Here is a 10,866-nt window from a genome sequence, read left to right as displayed (position 1 = left end):
TGTATCCAATCCTGTACTTATGTGGTGTGCAATAAAGAATATTCTATCACCTATCTAAATCCATCTTTTCTAAATGGTTACATCCACTCATATAAGAGATACAATAGGTATGTCGGCAGTCTGTTTAAGCAATTTAAATAGTAATAGGTTTTTTTTAGTTACATGTAACTTTACTCGCTACGCGTCTGTGGTTACCGCGCTTTGTCTCAACCGCAACCGCCGTCACTTAACCTTAATCAAACTGTTTAACCCTCTTCACATTGTTCATTAAAACAAAGTGTTAATGTCTACATGTTTGGGATAAGCAATTGTTTGTAAATTAATTAAAAGTCCTTTAATTTGTGAAATTAAAACGTCCATTAACGTTGTGTTGATTTATTTGTTTTTGTATTTCGAATACCTCTTTTATGGATTGTTACTTGATTTTACTCTAATTCATTCATCTTTTTTATCGCTTGCATTTATAATTTAAGTGTCACATTCTCAGCGTTTTGGAAGGACCTATTGAATCACTATCAGACAATTTCTGGTTTCACCAATAGCAGTTGGGTCATTGATTAGTTTTGAAAAAGAAACACACCATACTTTTACATTAACTAACAGACTCACAGTGCGAGTTAGGTTTTTCTCCCCAAACCCTCGTCAAATTAAAACCCAAACTCACTATTTACACAAACTCGCATTTTATAACGAAAACGGGGATGTCAAAATAAATTTAAATAAATCATGATTATTTACACATAATCTTTAAAGTAAATAGCTATTTTGTGTTGTTCGTCAGCCCTAGCGGGCTCTGGGCAATTTAAATGCTAATATTTAGGACCGGAGGCTCTTTGGTTCACAAAGGCTTATTATTCACCTTCGCCAAACGATAGCGGCGGAATTATCACCCTTTTTAACGTTACGTAAAAATGTGTGTATAGAGCAATAGAGATATTATTTTACCCGATTTTATTTATTTTTAACTTAAATTAAAAAGAGGTTGGAGTGGGGTGGAGGGTTTTATTGTAACACCTTCATTGTACTAAATTCTGTCGAAAAAGGTTATATTTTTTCCTCATTGCTTTTTCTTGATGTCTTTTATTTAACTTTTGATGGTTGTGTGGTCTTTGAATTTTTCTTGTAAAGCTGGTGCATGTCATGTCGTAGTCTTTGGGCGAGATCTAGTAAGTAGTTATTATTAGTATTACCGAATATAATATAATAAACTAATAGGCAGAAAGTTTTTTGAAAAATTTTCTACAATAAAATAGAGTTTATCGTATTGTTCTATAAACATGAGTACTAAAGGGTAAAACAGACACTTCAAAAACAGACATTCTTCATTATCAAAAAGATCTTGTGTATGATCGTCAGAGTGTAAAACCTATTTCTTTTAATACACCCCAGTAAGCACCACTTAAATTACTACCAAGAAATGCACAACCGTACCATAAAAATCTAAATTAGCGTAGCGGTGAAGTTTTTAGATTTAATCTAGATTTTCAGGCAAAAGTACTTAGGATTATACGCTACCTAGGTTCCCTAGGTTAGCGTGTAAACTCGTATAGTTTTAAATCGTTATGTAATCGTTGTGGGGCTAACTGACCTTTCGCTTGGTTTCGTGTGCTTTTAAGCCGGGAATTATTTAGAACCTACTTCGGTGAGGGGTGGATTGTTTGTGATATGATTGATTCATGTAGAGTGATTGTTTTTGTGGTATGTTACAGTAAAGAGTTTTTATCTTAATTAAATTATGATTATCTTCGTCGGAAAAAAATATAAGAGAATTAAAATGAAAAATCATGCCAAAATGAATAAAAAAAATGACTCTACTAGTGTGTAATTTAAATTGTAGAGTACAGATTTCACAGCGTTTTGTTTACTAGTTTTTACGCGAAAACGTAATAAATATCCATAGATGTATGGATAAATATCCATATAAAATATAAACTAAATCTTTAGTTTATAAAGTTTTTATAACAAGTTATTTGAACTTCCTTTACAAAACATGTTTTGTGTTGGTCGTCGTATAAATGTTCCGAGGTACATAATTAAGTATTGCGCTAGTATTTCAGTCTACATAAGTAAAGAACAAACCTACATCCACAATATTATAGAACTGACAAGTCCCAGCAAAAAACGATATCAAATCTCTCGCGCCACGCTTGCAAAACTGTCCGTAGCTGTAATTCTAAATGTATTTTGTCAGATTCACGGAAATATACACTTTGGGCTTGATAACTAAAGTTCTATTTTCAATGGTAAAGTTTAGCCGGAAATATTAGCTATTACTTTTTGACTTGCAAGAGAAAATAAACCTTAAATCTTACAGTTTATAGCTTCATTTGCGCTGTGATGCTGTATCGCTTTATTCAATAAAGTTTTTGGTAACGGTTGTTTCAATTTGAACTCTACAGAGTAGAGTTAAGGTCAGTTGTTCATTGGACTTGGAACTTGGGGAGGGTGCTACCGGTTGTACATTTACGTTGTCTTAAGGGTGGCAATTTGTTTCCACTATACTATCTATAAATAGTATTTCCGTGTGAATTGTACCGCCTTTGTGTAAGGTGACTGTGATTAGACAAAACATAGACTTACCATCAAATATTCGAACGCGTCTTAATTTTGAGACGCCTTTAAAACCTATTTGTCATCAAGGCAGCGTTCAAATAAACGTCAGTAAAGAATATTAGAAGAATCAGGGATAGGCTGTGACTGTTGTTTCTGTCTAGCAGATTCTAAATTAAAATTTAAGCGAAAGTATTTATTTCAATCATCGCTAGTCTTAGGGTTGAAGGAAAAAAAAACTTCCAAATACTCATTTACTTTCTTTATTATAAGACGTTAGATGATCTCATTTTAATCAAGGAAATAAACATGGTTTTGGTAGCCAAACAAGACTGACCTAATTAAATTCAAAATTTACGAGCATATATTTTTTTTGTTTTCTAGAAGCTTTCACATAGCAAGGACTCTTCATTCAAATATGTAAATAATCATGGAATGAAAAGAAGTTTCTACAATATTTGTAAAGAGCAAACTGACTGACGATAAGAATATAAAATAAATCTAAAGTCAATTCTATTTCCTAACAAGTCTACATTAATTTAAAACTCTACATTGCTTTCAATATCCCCAGCCATCCGTACGACAGGTATATTCACAATACAACCACCAAAAATTATAATTAACCGTATCGTGCGTCTATGGCACCCTACTTGCCCCCTTGCGGGCCCCGGCCCCCGTTGCCCCACCTGCTCTTGCCCCCTTTCCTCCCAGTGGGGACGGCGGGGCCCGCGCACGCGCAGTCACTTGTCACTGGATACAGGTCAACGACATCAGCTGGCTGCGTTTACCTAATACGGATTTGTGATTTTCGCATGTTATAAGTGTTATTTTGTAAGGTTCGTTGGATCGTTTGTTATGTAATTTGGTTATAATGTTATATAACATTTAATATTCAGTTGTTACAGATATTACACTGAACTGTCAGTTTGGATGTAGCGTTTATCTTTCAAAAGTTAAGTTTTAACATATGTACATAATACATGGAAAATATAACTTACTTGAAGACGATTTAAAACATAGCATTTTGTACATTTTTTTCTTATATCAAAGTAGAAAAATTAATTAGGGCCATGTTTTGATTAAATTGAAAACCTTCATTATTAAAAGCCGTCTTCAACTTAATATCAATTATAAAAATCTGTTCATTTTATATTCACTCTAAAAATAAGTATATCATCTTGAATCAGTAATGTTTTAGGGCAGTATATTGCTTTGTCACCTCTCTTTGAATGCAGGGCAAGGACCCCGCCAACCTACTCCCGGCAAGATTAAGGGGACTCCCGAAAATTGTACTGTGTAAGTAAGATAGATGTTTATCGTTTTTTGTTTTTATTCCTTTTAACAAATTGGCCGGTTGGGTTTTATATATTCTTTGGCAGTTTTATATTGTGGTTAACTCCTTCTTTAGCCACATAAAAAAATAATCAATGTTATAATAGAGACTCTAATAATAATTGGTGGTCTGATGTTTTATGCAAATGCGTATTAAATAAATAAACGCCTGATATATTTCAGTGGCGTGCACTTGGAGAGGCCTATGTCCAGCAGTGGACTGCGAAAGGCTGATGATGATGATGATATATTTCAGTATTATTTTAGATTTTTTTAACTGAGTTTTTCCTTCTATATACCTACTACTTGTAGCCTCTTTCTGTTAACCAGTATACATACACACGGTTTTATATTTTTTCCCATTTTTTAGGCTTTTATAGGAACGTTAAACTCAGCACTGAGCTGCGCTGATACATAACTAGTCAAATTAAACTGGAATATGAGACCAAATGTCTGTTTGGTTTATTATTTGAGAATTAATTAATTTTATAAATCGAGCACGATACTTATTTAAATGATGCAACGTTTTAGTATAGCGTATTTATCGATATTGCTCGTCTTGTTTTGGTCTGAACCGAATTTTACAATTTGTTTTTCATTGCTCGGATAGTCAAGTGTTAAATGTCATAACGCTAAAACCAAATGGCATTAACGCTTGTTCTAAGTCTGGGCGTCTTTGCGTTTGCGACTGGTGTCTGGCAAAGCCCTTGCGACAGAAGGATTAAACGTCTTAATGCGGTAGCGGTTTTAAAATAATGTATACACGAGCAGTGAGACACAACTGTGAGATAGTGATGTGTAAAGGTATTTTTTGCTTTCGAAGTTCTTAACAGACCTGCATGTGTATTACACAAAAAATATAAAATTCTCTGGAGACTAGTACTGGTATACAAATTGCATTAAAATGTACACAAATAACATTTTCAATTAATCTACTAAGGGGCATTACGCAGTAATTCCATCACTATTCTATTCACCAAACATTCACAGTGCTAAGCCGATAGATGATAGATTCACCAGGCTGTGAGGTAGATGCGAGAGGGGTGCGGGAGGGGGGAGAGTGCATAGGATCAATTTATTGACGTTCGCGGGGCGGGGGGGGGTAGTGTTTGTTCTATTGCACCCCATCTATGTTACGTTAGGCTTACGTTAAACGTGTTGCCAGACTTGTGTCATATAAATCAAAGGACGTATAGGTTGTATGGAACCACTTTTGATGTAAACCTACTTTGTGGAGACATTAATTGTAATTTGAAAGTGGAGGTTTCGTAACTTTTTTAGATGATGTTCTTGCGCCACAATAATTAATCGTTTCAGTTTAGTTATTTAAAGTAGAGCTTCAAAGTTGTCTGTTACAAGCACTTCAATAATCAAATATAAATTAATTAGCTATACCTATATTTTAACAAACTGGCTTGTAAATTTCCATCGACGAAGGGTCTTCATATTGAAAAAGAGTAAGAATTCGATTTGATATTGAACCAGCGCACTTAGGAAGCGGTGAAGGAGAGATACGGAGGGCTGTGTAAATATGTTTCCATACTACTTCATATTGGGCTTAGGCTGAAATTTTTGGAATCATACATTACCGACCAAGAAAGCCAAAGTGAGTAGGTGTAATGACTTAACATTCTACAATCATTTATAGATATATGTATAAAGAGTTAGTAAGTAATAAGATACCACGCTAATAGGTCATTGTACTAAGAGTAACAGATCTTGCGGTGTATAAATTTAACCAGCACTCCGCAACCATTGTTTACGCGTACTCTAAATCTGGAAGTAGGTCGGATAGTTTTCAATCTAGACTCAAATAATCGACGTCTAGAATCTTTATGATTGCATTTTCAAATGAAGTATGCAATAAAGTTTCAAATGTTAGTGAGTTGAGCTAGGAGTTTGAATCCGATCTGGCGTTCCAATTTCTTTCCAAAATATTCTCATGTATAAGAATCTATATTCACTTCAAATGTTACAGAAAAGATTTTAGGTAGACGGTTCAAAAATTTCATTCCTATGGAGAAGAATCGAAAAGAAGCTAGATAGTCGCTCCTTGTAAATCACTGGTACTTAGCTGAATCCGGTTAGTCTGGTAGGCGACCATAAAGTAGGCCGATGAGTGTAATTAAAATTATACTTAACAACGTGACGGTTTTGCAGACAAAGTTAAATCAGTAACATCACTATCAACATATATAGACGACATATCACAACGCCCTTCAATTTCACTGTGCGATTACTAAACATGTCTTCAACATACGGATAGCTGAAATGTGAAGCTTTCCCGCATCCGACCTATATAAAATTCATCAACACGGATACATTGATAAGATATTCATTTCACCCTTGAATAAAGAAGAGCTTTAGTACAGATATGTGGTCTTGTAAGGATTACAGTTGGATATACATATGTACTTACAATACTACCTGCTATAATTATTTAAATGTCGTTAAATGCCATGTAATGATTTTTATAGTAATTTTCATTACAAAAAGTAACGACTGACGAAGAGACCACGACCGACTTGCTTGCCTACCGTTTCGTCAGCTCAGCATAAGCGACTTCGGTTCCCGAGCAAATGGCGCGCGTTAGTAACCCGTAGTAAACTGAAAATTGAAATAAGGGTCCTTGATCATCTTGTTCCCTTATACTTAATAGGCACTCTACAAATTATTTCTGCAATTGCATCGTTTCTTCGCAAGTTAAACTTTCACTAAGAATTAAATCTTGAAAATTTCCAATAATTTTTAACAGCATAATTATGACAAAGTTGATAACGAGTGATACAGAGAAGACCATTTTTCTATGAGAATTCAATGATTTTCTCAAAAATATATTTTTTAAACACACAGAAATGATTATTAAAGTATATCACTGACATCGTGTTTTCAAAAGACCCTTCACTTTAAAATCGCTGTATGTGTATTCAAATTAGGATACCGAGACCCGAGGTCGGAGCATGACCGACGAAAAAAATGACTTACTAATAAATGGCGCCTTTCCTTTCCAGAAATATCGTCTAAACATTTATTCTTCATACTCAATCATACTACATCATATAGAATGATTTTTTTTTCTAATTAATTACTATTACAATATGTTACATCAAAAACAATTCGTGCCCTACTTTTAACATTAAAATAAATACGTCTCTTCAGTTTCAGATTACGTTAAAGCACACTTAACACGATTTTCACGTAATCCCAAAATACATTCGAGACACGCGATCCAAAAATCACCCTTCACCCCTTTGTTATACAAAAGCGTGTTACATTACAAAAATCCGTCGCACGGGAATCGAATCTAAGCCAGCCATTAAGGGAACGGCACGCAATCCACATTGTAATCTTTACGAACACGGTTTTTATGACACGACAGAATAATTCAGTCGGACATGGAATGGACCCTTCATTATTTGCATGTCACAGAGTAGTGTAGGTACAGAGGAAACGTTACTTATTTAGCGAAGTGCTTTATAATATTAAAAGTGTACAGATCATACCTAAATAACATATTTTGTAAATAAGTTTTTACTTCTTATCTGATATAATCGTCGTTTCTGTTCAGTTATGTTAAAACACATACTTTTGATAGCTATATTCATTGATTATTATGTTGAAATAGGACATTTTTATTTCAATAATTTTCAGAAGTTAATAACACATTATTATAAGTCCTAATAATTTAGAAGTCGATGCGTTTCAACAATGATTAAATAAACATCGTAGTATCATGTGAATTAGAATTGTTTGCACATATAATCGCACGCAATACCGTATACATAAACCTTTTATGATGAATCAATTGTACACTACTCTGTGCAGCCGCTGTCCCGAGCACACGCCATGTGTGAGAGTACTTGATAAAGATACTAGTGTAGAGACAGACTCTGTTTTACATTTAAATATTAGCTGGAGCCGCGAATATTTCCGCAGAATAAACATACATACAATTATTATTGTCCTTTGATGTGAGAATGGCATTTTGCAGAATAATTAACGTACAAGTATTGAAATTAGCTACCGTGTCAATAATGGTATTGTTTAAAAAAACATTTTCTTGCGATTAATTCGATAAAGGATAAATCCAGCTTATTTCGTTTCAACGATTCCCAAAGACCGTCATATTTCATTACGATATCAAAACACAACAAAAAAATCGCAACAGCTGTTGCATTCCGCGACAATAAATCGCACTCCATACTAATCGCTTCGTCATGCGCGCAATATAATTAGTTTCGACTACTATTCCCTCTCGCTCGCACTCGAGAAGTTTGAGTAGTTCTAGTATGCTGTCCTTTGCACGCATTGTAATTAGTTTTGTCTGTCGTCTCTGTCGCGCGCGTCGCTCGGATGTAGGCCGGGAGTTGGGATTGCGAAATATTGTTCGGAAATAGTTTATGTGACAGGTCTTGTTGGGTTTGAAAGATGGTTTTTCTTTTTCGCTACGTCAAATACTTTGTTTTGGATTCGATTATTACTGCAGTTGCCTCACCTATGCTTTAAGTCACTGGATACGTCACTTTCGGTTACACTCAATTTTGTTAGATATTTTCATGTAACTATGTTACTAATAATAACCATATTAATCGGTAACTGCTTGACTGATATTTATGTTGTTTTTTTATTATTGTTTTATTATCGCTCTTAGTCGATGCTCTTAGTGATGGCTAATAACATAGTAAATATTAACCCTTAGCTTGGCTGGAAGTTCTTAAAATCTTGACAAATAATAATTCTTAATTTAACAACAATAAAGGGTAGGCGAAACTGGGTGCTGTCCAATGTAATCTGACCTTCAGAAAGTGCTACTTAGTAGCCTAATTTGAATTAATGAATTTTGGTTTGAACTTGTGCTAAAGTAATCTGCATTTAACTGTTAAAAAAAATGATTTGAGTATGCTTACATCATTTTTATGACACTTCCATGTATCAAGTAAGCTGTCAAAGTTTGACCTCCTCGACCCAGTTCCCTTTACTGGGTAATAAGGAACCCTTCCACAAGATTGCTCGTATTTTATCATAATCTGCGTCAACCCCTTTTACTTTACGCATTCACTTTTGGAAGCCAATATACGTTCCATACTAGACGAATTAATATATAGCATCATTTTCATCCTTTTTATATATTTTTTATGTAAAAGATTGACTTGTTGTCCGGACCTTTAGGCAAAGGAAAAGAAGAAGCTCAGTAACAAAATGGGTAGACAGCATTGTGCAAGTGGCTGGAAAACTTGTGATGGAGAGGAATGCAATGCTCTCCGATTATATTTGCAAAATGCATATAATAATATGATTATTTTCCAGTCTGAGGTTTGAATTTTTCATGGTTTTCATCGGCCTAGCCTTTTCTATGTTGGGGTCGGCTTCCAGTCTAACCGGATTCGGCTAAGTACCACTGTTTTACAAGGAGCGACTGCCTATCTGACCTCCTCAACCCAGTTACCTAGGCAACACGTTACACCTTGGTTAGACTGGTCGTCAGACTTTTCATGACATGGAACTCGTTATGACAAAGATGGTCACCCATTTATGGACCGACCTCGTCAAGCGTAGCTTAATCTGTGAACAATTCACTTATGCGGTTATAGCTTAGCCAGGAGCTCCTTGAATTTTTCATTGTATTAATGGTATTATATCATCATCATCAGCCAAAATTCGTCCACTGCTGGAAAATTCTTCCCAAAATGCACGAAATCAATCTTCGATCTAATTGTATCGATGAACAGTTTTTTTTGCGTATAATAATTCTTGTCAAACCGGTTGCGTAATCAATCAAAATCTCAGAAGCTAATGAGGCCTAAAACATTTTCTATTCGTATTAGCTCTAAAGAGGTCATAGCTTATTTTTTATTTGACGAAAGAAGTAATATTCAAGTGAAGCTACGGGTAAAGCTAATATTTCATACTTTCGCTCTCGCTCTGATGAGATGTTGAATAATTCATCTTTAACGAGAGTTGCTGTGAAATGATAAATGTTTTATTTTGCAAGCCTCTTTGTATATTCGGCTGGTGAAGTTTGTGTTTTTACATATTGTACACGTTGTTTGTATTTGTGTTTACTGGGTGAGTATAGTAATATTATTTTGTATGAAAATCGACAAATGTATGACTTTGAATTTGTTATTGTCAGGTCTAGAGATTGGGTTGTTTCTCGTTCGTAGTTGATTGAAACAGGACATTAATTTTATTTTTTGGTCAGTAAGTTGAAAGCTCTTTGGATATTGTACATCTGCCATTATTAAAACGTTATTAGCATAAAATTAAAACGGAACAATTGATATTTAAACCAAATCTATGACAAAATTAAAATTAAGACGAGTATAATATTGTTCAATTCATTAAAAACACATCTCTAAAATGGGGACAAAATATAAATAAAGTGGCAAGCAAAAATAATACGGCATAATAATAAAAAATACAGCTCCCGGCCTTTTTACTTGGGGTTGTACGCCTTGAATTAGCATTTGTAAAAGGGGCAAACACCAAACTACCTTACACCATCGTCAAACACAACCTTAATTCTTGCATTCAAGACACAAAGTTCAAATTCGCTTAACATTTCAAGTAAGAACTGCGTTCATAAAATAGTTTTAAAATCGTAGTTTACGAAATTCGTACTAGCTTTCATTTTTATAGGAATAAGGTTTAGAATTGAATGTATTTTTATATTGTATGTTGTGCATGTGGGTCGAATAGTATACCATATGACAGTTGTTCCCAAGTAACTAGGGACCCATAAAAGATTTATGTAGGTCAGAGTAAAGGATTGATTGTGACAATACAATGATATTGGAGTTTCGCGATTCCTATTGTATTATTGTATTGAGAGTTTTTTTATACAATACTTGGTTTTGTTGTCCAAGTATCTATTGTAAGTGAATAGCTGTTTTTTCGTTTATATTGTGCTTTAAATGTAAAGGATATGTGTCATCTATACTTATGGAATTAAGCTGAAGAGTTTGTTTGTTTGCTTGGAGTCGC

Source organism: Trichoplusia ni, chromosome 12 (genome assembly GCF_003590095.1).
Source record: "Trichoplusia ni isolate ovarian cell line Hi5 chromosome 12, tn1, whole genome shotgun sequence".
Taxonomy (NCBI): Eukaryota; Metazoa; Arthropoda; class Insecta; order Lepidoptera; family Noctuidae; genus Trichoplusia; species Trichoplusia ni.
This window is presented reverse-complemented; position numbering follows the sequence as displayed.